We start from the raw sequence: 15,918 nt of genomic DNA, 5'->3' as shown, positions 1-15,918 counted from the left end.
TTTGAGAGGTGATAAGTTTGTATCGGAAAAGAAGGAGGTTTTTTGTAGGGTATAGATGGGGAGAAATAGGAGAGTGTGAGTGTAAGAGAGGGGAGTTAAGATGGTTGGTTACATGGAAGGATTGTGGATGGAAGCAATTAATGGGTTGGGAGAGGTAGTGAAGACAGGATAAATTAAGAAGTAGTAATAGTAAAAGGGAGATGAACGAGGGTTTTGTGAGCATGTTGAATTAGAGTTACTAAGAAGAGCAATGTTGTTGTTGAATTATATATGTATATAAGAGACAATTATGTATAGAGGAGCTGGTATGTACCTAATTAGTAGTGTGGGAGTGGAGAGTTAGATTAGGATTGGAGGGGGTGTGGTTGGGGGAGGGTGTCAGAGGGAGAAATGGAAAGCTATTGGTTAGGTGGGATGTTAATAGAGAGGTGAATGAAGGCTTAGTTTTGGCGGGAAAAATGAATGGGTGTTTCTAGAATGTAGGAGACTGATTAGTGTAGAATGGCAGTGGGTGTGGTTTAAGGAGGGATAAAGGTAGAGGTGCTGGGGGCGGGTGGAATTTGGGGGCAGGGTAGGGGAGCGGAGTGAGCCCGAAGGGCGAACGGAGCAGGTAGAACCTAGGAGGGCAGGAGAAGATCGAGAGCCTATCAGTGGAGCATTGTTTGTAAAAGGGTAAGTAGCAGAAGGGTAAGTAGAGGGGACCTAGATGTAGTAGGTAGAGTGGGCTGAAGGTTTTAAGAGAGAGAGTGGGATGAAGAAATGAGTGAGTTGAAATCTAAATTAGTGGAGAGGAAGCCATCTAGTGGACAAATGCAGTAGTGCACTTAGCCCACCAGGGCAATCTTTGGGCTGAAGTAGACTGAAGGGAGCTAGTATAACTCAGGGAACTATATGAGGGGTGAAGAGCAGAGAGATAGAAATAATGGGGTTAGGCTGCTGGCTTTCCTGGCAGGGAGCGTACTACATTAGCTAGCAGGGTTTAAGGAGTACAGTAGTTTTAAGATTTAGCAGCAGATGCATGTACTTCCTGATATTCTTCTGGGAGACTCTTGGATTCACTTTCCACAGAAAAGGGGGTTGAGGCAGCAGAGTGTAATTATTGCTTGAGCAATTGGATGAGCATATACTACATTAGTTGGGTCAAGGTATCCACCCAGGCAAAATCACAGGGGGAATTCAGGGCAAGAAAGTTCCTGATATTCTTCTGGGAGACTCTTGGATTCACTTTCCACAGAAAAGGGGGTTGAGGCAGCAGAGTGTAATTATTGCTTGAGCAATTGGATGAGCATATACTACATTAGTTGGGTCAAGGTATCCACCCAGGCGAAATCACAGGGGGAATTCAGGGCAAGAAAGTTCCTGATATTCTTCTGGGAGACTCTTGGATTCACTTTCCACAGAAAAGGGGGTTGAGGCAGCAGAGTGTAATTATTGCTTGAGCAATTGGATGAGCATATGCTACATTAGTTGGGTCAAGGTATCCACCCAGGCGAAATCACAGGGGGAATTCAGGGCAAGAAAGTTCCTAATATTCTTCTGGGAGACTCTTGGATTCACTTTCCACAGAAAAGGGGGTTGAGGCAGCAGAGTGTAATTATTGCTTGAGCAATTGGATGAGCATATACTACATTAGTTGGGTCAAGGTATCCACCCAGGCGAAATCACAGGGGGAATTCAGGGCAAGAAAGTGTAGGAGTGCACGCTCAGCCAAGGACACACAGCAGCCAGGAACGGACAAAGTTTTATATATATATATATATATATATATATATATATAAGAAAGTGAAATGGCTATGCATACTGATGAATGCATAAGTAATGTATCTTAAGCAATGTGAAGCACTGCTAAGCAACGTTTACCAGTATTAAGCACATTTCAGTATAACTGCTCATAGCTTAGCACTGCTTTAACTAGGGCAATAGCTTTGCATGGGGCTGTGCATCGCGCCAACTAGCGCAAACAAAACATGTTTGCCCGTAGCTGCGCACCCCGCTAACCAGCGCAACATCGGGCAATGTAGAGCAACGTACAGCAACATCGGGCAACATAGTGCAACGTAGAGCAACGTAGAGCAACGTCGGGCAAAGTTGAGTAAAGTCGGTAAAACATAGTCACACCTCCTTGCCGGTCTGGCCAGTAGTGAAATAAAAAGCAATGACAGGCCTCGAACCCAGGATTCTGTACACCATAATCACAGTACTGAACCACTAAGCCATGATAGCTTTTCATAAGTATGCACTTTCAAAACAGACATACATATCAATGGAAGTTTATAGGTTCATAGGTTCATAGGAAGGTACTAGGCTATCGGCCCTAGGGCCCATACAAGCCTAGCCAAAAAATGTACCCTGGGTATCGCCACCCAAGAAAATTATTTTCCTGTGCCCCTGTTGAGCAGAGCCACAGAAGTGATCCCCGGGGTGAATTTCCCATTTCCCATCCAATCATCAAGATTTTTCTTGAAGAGTGCTAATGAGGAGCTCTGTTTGACATAGATAGGTAGTCTGTTCCAGAGTATGGGAAGTCTCTAGGACAGGAATCTATCCCTCCAGCATGTTCTGTTTATTGTGGTGACAAGGTTTAGGTCCCTAGAGCATGTAGCTCAGAGGGATTGGGATTTCTTTAAGTGGAGCATGTCCAACTGCTCTGGGTTTGACATAGCTTTGTATGTTAGGCAGAGATTGCCACTGAGTAGGCGATATGCGATGGAGTAAAGCTGTAGTTTTTTGAGACGGTCTGCATAGGGCATCTATTTGAGGCCAGTAATCCTCTTTGTGAGGTATTTCTGTGGTCTTTCCAGTTGTTGTAGATGTCTTGTAAGGTACATACCAAAAGGGGCGTTGTACTCTATAATGAGTCTAATGAGTGATGAATAGAGGGGAACAATGACCTCTTTTTTTCTGGATGATAATCCTTTTGTGATGAGATGAGCCATGAAGAAGGATTTCCTGACCACTGTGGCGATGTGATTATCAAAGGAGAGGCTACTGTCCACCTGTGTCCCAAGGTCTCATCACATTTTAGGCATTAAGTAGACTACCAGCTATGTGGTAGTTCATGGGTACAGAGTTTTTACCAAAGGGGATGACAATACACTTTTTGGCATTGAGCTTCAGGCCATGGCTTTGACACCAAGTATCTGTCTCAGTGAGGCCCTTTTGTAGTTTGTCGACATCGTTAGGAGTTTCGATTATGGCTCCGAGTTTGCAGTCATCTGCAAACTTTGTTAGCCAAAGACCTTCTGTGTTGGCCTGCACTTCAGAGAAGTAGATACCAAACAGGAGAGGACCCAGGACTGAACCCTGTGGTACTCCACTTGTGTGGGTTCTGTCCGTGAGCCAGTTGGCAACCCATCTTGTGACATAGGGATTTATACCTAGTTTAGTGAGCTTATCTATAATTCCAGAGTGGGGGATGGTGTCAAAAGCCTTGGCGAGATCTAGATAAGCTGTGTGGACCATTTTACCCTCATCTATGGCTTTGGTGACTGCTTCAAAGAAGTCAATCAGGTTTAGGAGACATGATCTGCCTTTTACAAATCCAAACTGGGTAGGGTCCAGAGTTTGGAGATTACCGATGTCTTTGTTTATGAGTTCCACGATGATACGTTCCATGGCCTTGCAGACCAGGCTCATCAGGCTAATGGGGTGGTAGTTCCCGGGGTCCATCGTGGCTCCCACTTTGTGGAGTGGGATAACTGTCACGGTGCGCCATTCAGTGGATACAAAGCCTGAGGTGAGGCTATGATTGAACATGGTACTTAGGTAGGGTGTCAGTTCATTCTGTAGTTTGTGTAGAACGCAGCCTGGGATATTGTCAGGTCCCATGGATGCTGGTTTACCCATTGCTAAGCAGGTGTACCTTCAGCTGCATTTTTTCATAACTGGCCAATCACAAATAAGTGCGGGAAATGATGCATATTTCAGCTCCATAGGCGGGAATACTTGCCATAACTGGTTGTAGCTCCCATCTGTAGGCAGCAATGGCCGGTGCTGGAGAGGGCTGTCATTTTCGAGTGCAACGTTGGGGCATTGAGGAGTCAAAAGTAATGGTTTGGCTCCTTGCCCATAATCATGAGGATAGATTCCTGTGGGGCCAGTACCAGGGCACTCAATACAAAGTGGAAGCCTGGGACTATCTAGCTCATGAACTCACCAGTGCCACAGGTGTCCCTCGGACTGGTGAGCAGGTCAGACACTACCACGCAGACATGAAGAGATGGAAGGCAGATCAACTGGACCAGTGGATCCAGGAGGCCCGTGAGATGGCAAATGCCCCACTACTGAGTAAGTAGCCATGTAATTAAGTATGCAAGAATTGCTATTCTATTGTATACTATGGATAGGTATGTCTCAATATCAATTCATTTACTTCACATCTGCAGGTGTCCGTGCTGCGAATCAGCAAGCTTATGCAAATAGGCTGCTAAGGCTGCGCCACCAGGCAGGTTAGTAATTATTCTGCTTGTACTGTTATGTAAAATAAGTGAGAGAGCCTGAAAAAAGTGTTTTAACACAATAAATAAAGGTATAATAATTCTCTAATAATTATTCTGCATGTACTGTTATATAAAATAAATGAGAGAGCCTCTAGAAAAGTGTTTTACGTCTTTAATAAAGGTATAATTCCTGGAGTATGTCTGTGTCATTTTCTTTGATATGTTGTTGTACTCTTGCATTATAGAAATAGTACTGTTGTATTAAGCGCTGTTAACACACAGTTGGGTAGGCCCATATAAAGTGGATGAAGGGAGTTCCAGTAGCTTTTAAGCATACTGACAGTCCTCAACTGTTGGTTCATGCCTTGCTTGTACAGGTTAATCTGGCACATGAGTAGCTTGGTATTGTGTTCCCCAGAAATGTCATTGTGCTGGCAGAAATGTAGGGAGCTGTTAACATATAACTGATAATTTCACCTAAACATATCTAGATAAGTATAGGAAAGTAGAGCTGTCAGTGTACCATCTCAGCAGTCGTGTGTCTGAGCAACTCACAAAATATGTAGCAGTAACATCTGCATCCCAGACAGTTTGTATGTCAGATACAGCCCATGTATATAAAGATCTAGCAAAACCAATTTCACGATTTAAGGACAATTGGGTAGTGTAATAATACATGTAGGGGACATATAACTGCAGTTAATAGGAATATAGTGTAAACTAGAAGGATATATAAGTTGTTAATGGAGCTATCATTTTCCACCCTACTGTATGTGCATAGAAAATGCAATTCCACACCTCAATGGGTATGTCTAATCTCAAAATATGCTGGGACATATGTCCTATTGGTTTATAAATATCTGCATTTATTTCGATGCATGTGCCCTGTTCAAATACCACAATATTGGTGGCCTGTTGCCATCAATTAAACCTGCATGCTGTTATAATGTCCATTGTTGTTCCATATATGCATGTGTCATGCTTGCTGTTCAACTGTTGGAACTCTGGTGTGTTGGGTTAATGGTTATACTTCTGCATGCTGTTATAACTAATTGGAAATGCTGTTGACTGTTACTAACCCATATTTTCATTAAATCCTCTTAAACATAGAACGTATGGGAAGGTCGGTCCCAGTGGACCCACCTGTCCCACCTCAGCTGGCAATGGCACCTGGCACCAGCAGGTCTGGTGCCCAGCCTGGGACCTCCTCCTCCATTGGCCCTGTGCCACCTTTGGGTGGAAGCGCTGCAGGTGATGGGGCTCGTCCTCCCATGCAAGCGTGGGTGGAGGAGGGCCACCTATCACCATCCAAATGGTCCGGGCTGTGGTGCCTAGGGAGATCGAGCGTTCTGTCGCTGATCCTCTATACCAGCTTGAGGCATGAGTGGCGTGACTCACGGGTGAGCCTGCCCCTCCTACACAGCCCCCAACACAGCCACCCTCTGGGCTGTGAAGGTGCAGTGGTGACTGCCCATGGGTGGGGATCTCAGTTCCACTGTTGCCATCTGTGGGCTCATGGGCTTGCGATTTCCAAACATCCTTCCCCGTCAATGGTGTTCACCCACCACATGTGTCATATTCCGCTCCTGTATGCATCTTGTTTGTCTTGTCTGTTTACCTCCCCAACCTACCTCCCCAAATATACCTACTTCCCCTACCCCACATTCCACTCTCACCTGAAAAAAAGAAAAAAAGGGCAATCTGCTCCCAAAAAAAAATTATGCCCCATACATAGCTGCCCATTTTGCACACATGTCCGCTGGACACATAAACTGATATTTAATTTGCAGTACAACATACTTTGTTGTCCTCACCCCTCTCACAGGGGTTGAAGGTTTCATATTCCCCTCCAAATTGATTGCATATGCACAGCTGTTGCTGTTAAAGAAATGGGCAGCTATGGGCCTTCCCTACACCCATCCTGCACATCCCGAGCTGTTTTCCCTACTGTCCTTCCCTCTTTGTGCCCCTTTTTCACGACTTTCCTATCTCCACATTTTCTTTTCTTTCAGAGAAATGAGTGTGGGGGTTAGCGGGAGTAAGCACTTTTAAGCAGTAGTTAGCGGGTTTGCGCGAGTGTGCACCTGTGTGCGCTCGTGTGCACTTAGCTAAGCATCGCGCAAACCCGTGCAAGCCCGCTTACAACTGCTTAAAAGTGCCTTAGTCACTCTGTATGTCAGGGCCCTTGTTCTGCTCAGCAGCAAAATAAAACACCTCTGTCAGTCTCGAACCCCAGACATTATACACACTAGACTGCATGAAGTACCTCTAAGCCATGGTAGACATACAACAAATTGGTGCTAAAATAAATATACCATGCATCAGAATGAGTGAATGTAAAGGAAAAATAGGAATGTCATAACACAAATCTTGTTCTGTGGATCTTTACCAGCAGTTCTTGTGGAATTGCATTACATGACTGTGAAAAGAGAACAAGCCATTCTAGCAGGAAATAATGTTACAGGAGCACTTTACAACCCCCACACAGTATCATAGCAGGACAAACACTAGCATATCTGATAAGGGCAGAGGCCATACTTCCCAAATGTGACTAATTTTCAGGCATGTCCCTGATTTTGAGACAAGTTTTAGCTGTGTCCCTCTGAATTCCTCTGAAAAGTACTGACGTTAGGCAGAAAGGTGGGGAATTACACTTAATGAATAATGACAATAAGTAAGAGTTAGACACTGCTTGTACTCCAGAAAAGGTGTATTAATCCATATGCTCTGGTTCACTCAAAGTCTCAACTTAATGTCTCTAATATTTTAAAGGTGTACCTCACTTTTACATTCTTTTCCCTGAGTCTGTTCAAATATGTACCTGAGTGTTTGAGAGTCCTGACAGAGGCAGACACACACAGGCATATCAGCTTTTCTGATGTTACACACTTTGCAAATAGCTTTGGAAGGAGTTCCACAAGCATACCCTTATGTAGGAGTACAACACTGAAATACCAAAGGATGTAGCCATGTACTGGTAGCAAACGACTGTAATAATGCCATTGTTCCAGTGCTGGAAAGACCTGTGCGTTGCACAGACAGAGAATAACAGCCTAACATCTGGCTACCATCTGGATAGGTCCACAGTTGGGAGCTATGCAGACAGACTACTTGCCTTGCTAAACTAACAGTTACACAGCAACCATTAAAGTCCAGCAAGATAACATTCACACAATAAGACATAATGCTCTCTGTATGTCCGTATCCCCACCCAGATGTACAATATGCCTGTGTGTTCAGGGTGTACCAAGGTTGTAGGCAGGCATACTTAGTACTGGAATTGTCCAGTTTTCTTGAGCATCATGTGTTAATGTCAACAATAAAAAGCACAAACTGTGCAGAAGTGAGTACATTAATATTCACAGTATAGCAGTTCACAAACAGTTCATGTGCCAAATGAATACATCTCAATAACTACTTTTGTATGGCAGTTAATTGTATAAGTAGAAAATAAACAACATACTCCCATGTATCTTGTGTTAGCATTTGTAGGGGTGAGTACAATTCTACACTGACAACTGTGTACTGGAAGTGGCAACATTCATGTCTGAGTACAACATTTAAATCACTGGCTACACCCCTAGCTTCAGATATAAGAACTATACCAACCTTCTGACTTACACAACGGTGTCCATGGCAAACAAGCATGGGCCCCACTTTGGAAAGCTGAAAGGGCTACGCCTACCTGGCAATTTATAGCACTGGGTTGCTATGACAGTGACTACTGCAATTACCACATGGCAGGCTGCATGCAATTACCAAATGGTGGCCACCAATTGGTGCAGAGGCCATCACATGCACATGTGCAGATACCTATAAAAGCAGGCTGTACTTGCTGGCCACACATGCAATCATTCCATTGTAGATACTGAGAGAGAGAGAGAGAGAGAGAGAGAGAGAGAGAGAGAGAGACAGAGAGAGACAGAGAGAGAGAGACACACACACATACACCAGCAAAAAAAAAAAAAGAGGCAAAGACATGGAACTGAATACTACCAACACATACAAAGGAAAGGTATGTAACAGATATGTATTTACTGGCATGTAGTAGATGTATTTGAAGACTACTCTATATACTTTGAAACATCAATATGTGGTAGCAGTATGTATCTATGCACAGATGCCCTGCATATCTACTGCCATGGACAAATCAGTGTGTAGCTGTGTGCAGTGGGACATAACAGTGATATATGTAGCTCAGCATTAAATGTCAAACATCTGATCCATGTTATCTGTGTTCTGTACAGTAGTGTGGACAATGGCTGTTTGGGGGAGTAGTGCATACAGCTATATAAACATGGATGTGACAGAGTAACACATGCATGACAGTCATATCAATGTGTAGCTTAGCATTGGCAACTGCTGTACCAGGCTAGTATGCTAATCTAGCATTTGCAGCTATGTATACACCCTCTAATATTACTGTGTGCTCACACGTGACACATGTTCATGTTGCAGCAAGGCCCGACAGGTCAGCCATGAGGTCCAGGGACTTATAACAGTGTGGACCCTGTGTGTGTATATGGCACACACATACGGAGAGATATATCTGTGTCAGATATATTAGCGTCTGTACATGTGCATAGAGCAAGGGACATACTGCAACTGTTTGTGAAGGGAAGTCATATATATGTTGGTGAAGGTTGTTATGTGCATATTTGTATGTAGGTAGTAGTGTGTGGCAAACAAGACAGCATTCAGTGCCGGTATATGACATGTGGTGGTTAAACACTGTGGGTGTGATTTGTTAGGTTTGCAGTGTTGCAGCCAATGAGGCCTGCTAAAGCCACATGGGCTGAGAACATCTTCAATGCATTACATAACTGTATACCTCACATACTTCGCATAATTGATATTTCCACCATGAAAGGTGGACTGTATATGTGCCTATATGTATATCTATATGTACACCAATGGATGTTTATATGTATGTGTGTGTATATATATATATATATATATATATATAGAGAGAGAGACAGAGTCATAGTTACTGTGACAGATGCCTGGTGACAAAGCCATGGCCTCAAGCTCAATGTCAAAAATGCATTGGTATCCCTTTTGCTAAAAACTCTGTACCCATGAACTACCACATAGGTGGTAGTCGACTTAACACCAAAAGTGTGATAACAAACCATGGGACACAGGTGGACAGTAGTCTCCCCGCTGATAACCACAGTGCCACAGTAGTCATATAATCTGTCTGCGTGACACACCTCATCACAAAAGCTGTGTCATCCAAGGAAAAAGAGGTCAGTGTTTCCCTTTACTCATCACTCACAAAACCCATTATAGAGTACAATGCCCCTTCTGGTATGTACCTCACAAGACATCTATAGCAACTGGAAAGGCCACAGACATACCTCACAAAGAGTATTACTGTCCTCAATCAGATGCCCTATGCAGACTGTCTCACAAAACCACATCTAGACTGTGTCGCATACTGCCAACCCAGAGGTGACCTCTACCTAACATACAAAGCTATGTCAAACCCAGAGCTGTTGGACATGCTCCACGTAAACAGATCAGAATCCCTATGAGCTACACACTCTAGAGAACTAAACCTTGTCACCTCAATAAACAGAACATGCTGGAGGGATGGATTCCTATATCTGAGACATCTCATACTCTGGAACAAACTACCTATCAATAGCAAACAAAGCTCCTCAGTAGCACTCATCATGATTAGTCTTGATGATTGGATGGGAGATAGGAAATACACCCTGGGAATCACCTCTGTGGCTCTGCTTGACAGGGGCACATGAAATTAAAGTACTTGGGTGTCAAAGGCCAGAGTACCATCTGGCTAGGCTTCTATAGGCCCTAGGGCCAATAGCCTATTACCTACCTATGAACCAATACACACCCACATGTACTTGTTGCAATAATTGCTATGTGAGGTTTACTGAGTGTGATGGTGAATGTGTTGGTGAATGTGTCACAGTTGTGTATATGTGGGATAGCTTAGTAGGAAATTGTTTCTGTCATGGTATTATGTGTCCTAGCTCTGATCCCAGCAAAAGATGTGTATGCTATTGCTAGCCAGAAAAAGCAGTATGGCATATGGTCTGACATAGTCCCTTGGTGTTAACTGGGGTGTGCCATTGGAGGCTAAAGCAGTACATGTATGCTCATTGATTGGTACTGCTGTTGAATCCAAATCCTGTATGAACTGTAGTACTACCTGAAGCTGTAGACCTAAACAGCACAGTATGGTGTATGTCCACATTGCTTGGAAACACTGTTTTGTGTGTTCCCTGTAGTCCTCACAGATTACATTCCTCAGGCATAAGGGTTTGTAAGTACTGACACACAGTACTGTATGGTGCACACGTAAAGCTCATCTGGGTTGCCATACCTCTGTGTCCTGTATGTATGTCTGATATGTGTGTGGGTATGCCTGTAACATGCCCTCAGTCATATGTGTGTTACAGGATATAAGTGCGTATCTAGCAAAATGTATAGTCTAGTACAGCAGTATGCCACCTATGTTCATGAATGTGCACATATTTTAGGCAGGGGTTTTCCATCAACAACTAGTGCGGTATATTGGTAATACTGTAATTGGACTTTACAATCATTGCAATGGATGACATATTTCTTTATGCATTAGCTTGATATAGACCTTCTGTGGCTAGGTGGTGCATTGTGTTGCATACAGTGTGCCATGTACTGTTGCATAGTCTTACATAGTGGTTTCTCTTTGCTGCTGTGCAGAAAATGGTTTAATATATAGAGTGTGCCAGGTATTGTCAGGCAGTTATGGGTTGAGCACTGATATGTGGTATTGAAAGTGTGTATCCTTTGACAGACAATAGTTTGCTTTTTATGGCAGTTCAGTGATATCTGTACTGTAGAAGGTTAAGTGTGCCACATGACTTGCTCACACATATTGTTTCAATGTCTTCCAGGTTCATGGCCCATCATCGCAACCCTACCTATAGTCGAGCAGAGGATGAAATCCTAACCACCAGTCTCATCCAGAACTACACCCTATTATTCTCAAGAACCATCCAGGACCAGCATGAGCAGACTGCACTGTGGCAAGATGTTATTCATAGGATAAATGACATAGGCATGCATAACCGGACATATGAGCAGGTACACCATCACTCCAGTGATTTACTTAGACATGTCCAGCAGCATGCGTCTAATGTCCGTAAGCAACAGCTTGCCACAGGTGGTGGGGTTACCACCCACCCCCCCCTCACCAGAGTGGAGGAGCTGCTCCTGAGCCTGGTGACTCCTGGCCAACAACAACAACAGCACACATGTATCATCATGGAGGCTGGAGCCCCCCAGCAAGTTCACATGGAGCATGCAGGTAACATGGCATATCTGTAGACTACTGTTACCTCTATTGTTAGATCATGCATATGTGAGATGTGTACTGTGTAGTTGGAAGATGTGTAGCCTGGTGTTGTGCAATACTGATAATTTGGAACATGATGTGTAGGCCTGTGACTGTCAACTGTTGTACTACTGTAAGATTGCAAACCCACAGTAGCAATGCCACAGTTGTTGCCACTGACAAACTGTCTCATATCCTTGTAGGTCCCTCTGGTGTGACAGCAAGGCAGCAGACCCATGCTGGTGAGCGTGTTCTACATTTAATATTGCAACTAAAATGTGTATGTCATAGGTGAGGTGTAGGCCATGTACACATGTAACACACCTACGCATAATGCATGCTGTGCATGTTTGCTGTGAGACTATGCACATCTCAGTAATGTGAGTAGCTGCCTCAAACACATGCAATACACAGAGCATCCCAAACAATTGTGGCTACACTGTAGTGGACATTGGATAGGTAGTCGATAACATGCACACAACATACACAACTTTGTCATACGCAGTGCATGTTAATATGCTACACATGGCGTATTCAGACACACGCTGTAAGGTCACACTCCAGTATCCCAAATGTCATCCACACAGCACACATAATATATATATAAGGCCTATCATGGGGCAGTGCAACACTCTTCAACACACAACACATTCATGTTAGGCAATACTCCCTATTGGGCACCTCACAAATCCATATAACAACTAGCTGTGAAATGGTGAATGTAGCCATGGTACTGCGGTTCAGGTACAGGATGATAGGTGCCAGTCTGGCACACATTAGTAGCCTTGAGTGACTACATGATGCTGCATGATGATGGCTCATGGTACTACACCCCTTCCAGTTTCAGTAACCACGGTACTACACATAGCATTCATTGCTATACACCTCAACGTTGTGTGTGTGCAAACATATGCACATATACACAATATGCATAGCAATCATCATTTGCAAAAAGTGACACATATATGTCTTGTAATGCTATTGAGTGTATAGGTCACATGACATACATTGGGTATGTGTGATGTTTAATGTTGCAGTTGTGTTGTAGCATGCTATGTCATGGCTGGCACTGGCATGTCCACAATATGTTCTACACTAGCCATAACTACTTTACAATGGCTATGTTGAGCAATGGTATTCCATCAGGTATACACGCACCACTCATCCTATGTGTATACATAGCATGCATGAGTTAAACCTGTGTCCACAATTATCTGCTAAAGACACAGATGCTCTAATCTGTAATGGATATCTATGTGACACACAGATAAACATCCAGCCATGGTATGTATACCTGTGAGTGATGGTGCACAGCACATTGAAGAGCTTGTAATACTTGCACAGCAATGTTGTGCCCATGTACACATTGCATTCCAGGGTGAGGCCAATCACTGAACAACAACACACATGCATCACAGCCATGTATACTGTTATTAGCAAGGACTGTCTACACTCGCACAGCATGCTGTTGAGCAACACACGTCCTGCATGCTGACACATGTGATATGACTGTTTGTCTTGTGATACTGTGCCCCACCATCAACTGCTATTGAGTATGTTCTGGATTGCTGGTGGTGTGTGTGTGTGTGTGTGTCTCTCTCTCTGCTGTAGTGAGGAGTTTATTTGTGTGCATGTATGCATGCGTGCATGTGTGCAGGTGTTCATGTGTGCATGTGTTCATGTGTGCATGTGTTCATGTGTGCATTTGTGCATGTGTGCATGTGTTCATGTGTGCATGTGTGCATGTGTGTATGTGTGCATGTGTGCATTTGTTCATGTGTGCATGTGTGCATGTGTTCTGACATCATGTACAGGTCGTAAAGTGTGTTTCCGATCTTCCTCTCACAGGTGCTGAAGTTGGGCTGGTTCACTGCAGCAGGGAACCTGATGTCACTGACACAAATAGTGATAATGAGGATAGGTGTGTTGAGGCACAGGCATGTTTGCCAGGGCCTGTCGTTGGGCCACCAATCAACAGTACACAGGTGTCCACCCCATCCATGCACACAGTCATACTGCCAATACATCCATCATCACCAATGCCCTTAGCTGAGGGACAGTGTACAGTCAGCAATGGCCAGGGCAGTGTGGTATCTATGGCACATGCATCCGGACACAGCAGCCATACCCAGAGGTCTAGAATGGTACCACATAGGCAGATGCCCAGGGGTTCTCGTCAGAGCACTGCTGGTCATCATGCCCCTGGCAGATGTGCCACAGGTCTTACAACATCATGCATGTTCCAGGCTGTCATGGAGGCACAGGCACATATGGAACGGTACACCAGACAGGGACTAAGGGCACAGAGGGCACATAACACCGCTTTAAATGACAGTATCCATGACCTAGCAGGTGCCATCTGTCATTACACTAAGGTCACTGATAGACGTTGGGGTGAGACATTAGATGTCCTCCGCAATGTCATGTCCATGTGTCAGGACAGTGCGGGATGGTTGAGACGTCATCGTGGACATATGCCAGCAACATCAGCAGCTGCCAGTCACCGCAGATGTCCCTCAAGTCACAGCCGCTCTCGTAGTGCCAGTACCAGCCACAGCAATGTTGAGTGTGGGCTGTCCATAGACCGTCCTAGAAGACAACGTGCACGTGGCTCTGTCCAGTCCCAGCAGGGACCTGGGTCCAGTGTACATATGTCTACCTCTGAGGATAGTACCCAGTCTGGCTTAGTACCTGATACTGTCAGTAGCACCCCTGCCAGGCACAGGTACCGTATCCGTGGCCAGAGACGGTGATCTGTAAAGCCTGGCAGGTACAGTCTGTGGCTGTCCCACAAATCCCCGTATATGGCAGCCACATGGTGGAACTGTGTGCATGCAGACATACACACACATAAACCAGACACCTAGGGCTAACACATACCCGCACGCATTACATCAACATTGGCCCATACCAGTACTCTTGGCCCTCACACACACACGCACACACATATACATGTCAATTGTATGTTTCAATGTAGGACTCTGGCAAACCAACAACACACCCTGCGCATATGATGAAACCTGTGCCACCTCCTGTCATCTGTAACATTGATGCAGGAACAGGCTAACATGGTGCTGATGCACAGGGTGACTTTATAGCAGTATAGCAATGTTAGCATGTTGTCAGCAGTAAAGTGTAATGATATCCTTGAAGGTGTAGCTGAGCAGGCATGATGCATTAAAGCTATGATTGTCAATGTAGTATTGTTTACACCAGTGTTAATCCCAATAGTGTATTGTCCGCCCATGTGCCACTTGGCTGATGTGTGTAGTATTGGCAGCATGTGTTAGAGAGTGGACAGTACGTGTGGGATGTGTGCAGCACAGGTTTGCAGGTGTACATTTGTGAACATGGTGGAGGTGCACTGTCTGCATGTATGTGCATAGTGGACACATGGGCAGGGTGACATGCCCTGTATTACACAATGTTAACACTCCATAGTTTCTATTGGTGGCCAGTATGCATTGTACTACACACATTTTGGAACTTGGGTACACATGTGTGTATGACATGGTTTGACACTGTGCTGTGGGTGATACTGTTACTATCTGTCATTGGTTTGCATTCTGGTAGTATACATAACCTCAACAGCCTGACCATAAACAATCATTAGATGATGTCTTGACAACTGACACACAGATGTAGGACACACAGTAACATTTGTATCCTTCAGGAACTATACTATGCCAGTAACCAGTGGTGTTCACCTGCACCCATTCCTGGGACCACTCCTGATTGGCATATAGCTCATTTAGGTACAAGCAAACACAGTAGGGATATGTCCGTCCACGTCTGGTAATGCATACTGTGGCCTATAATGCATTCTCCAGATGACACACACATCCTCCACAAGGGTATCATACAGATAGATACCTGTTGTCAAACCCATGCTGTAAAGCTATAAGCCAACTAAAGCATAGTCATCCACCGTTACAAAACATAGTATCCCCACAGTACCACATAGGTAGTAGCCCCCAACATGTTGACAGGTACCGATGTGTACATACAGACAAGTGTTACATCATCTCTCCTTTGGTAATCACATTTCCAAAGGTATTTTGAAATCCCTCGGTGAATCACATAAGCAATAAGGGGTCTGCATGCATATCCACAAAGGTTGTTGTACACCTA

The sequence above is a fragment of the Protopterus annectens genome, chromosome 4.part0 (assembly GCF_019279795.1).
Source record: "Protopterus annectens isolate FY-2018-M chromosome 4.part0, PAN1.0, whole genome shotgun sequence".
Lineage (NCBI taxonomy): Eukaryota > Metazoa > Chordata > Ceratodontiformes > Protopteridae > Protopterus > Protopterus annectens.
This window is presented reverse-complemented; position numbering follows the sequence as displayed.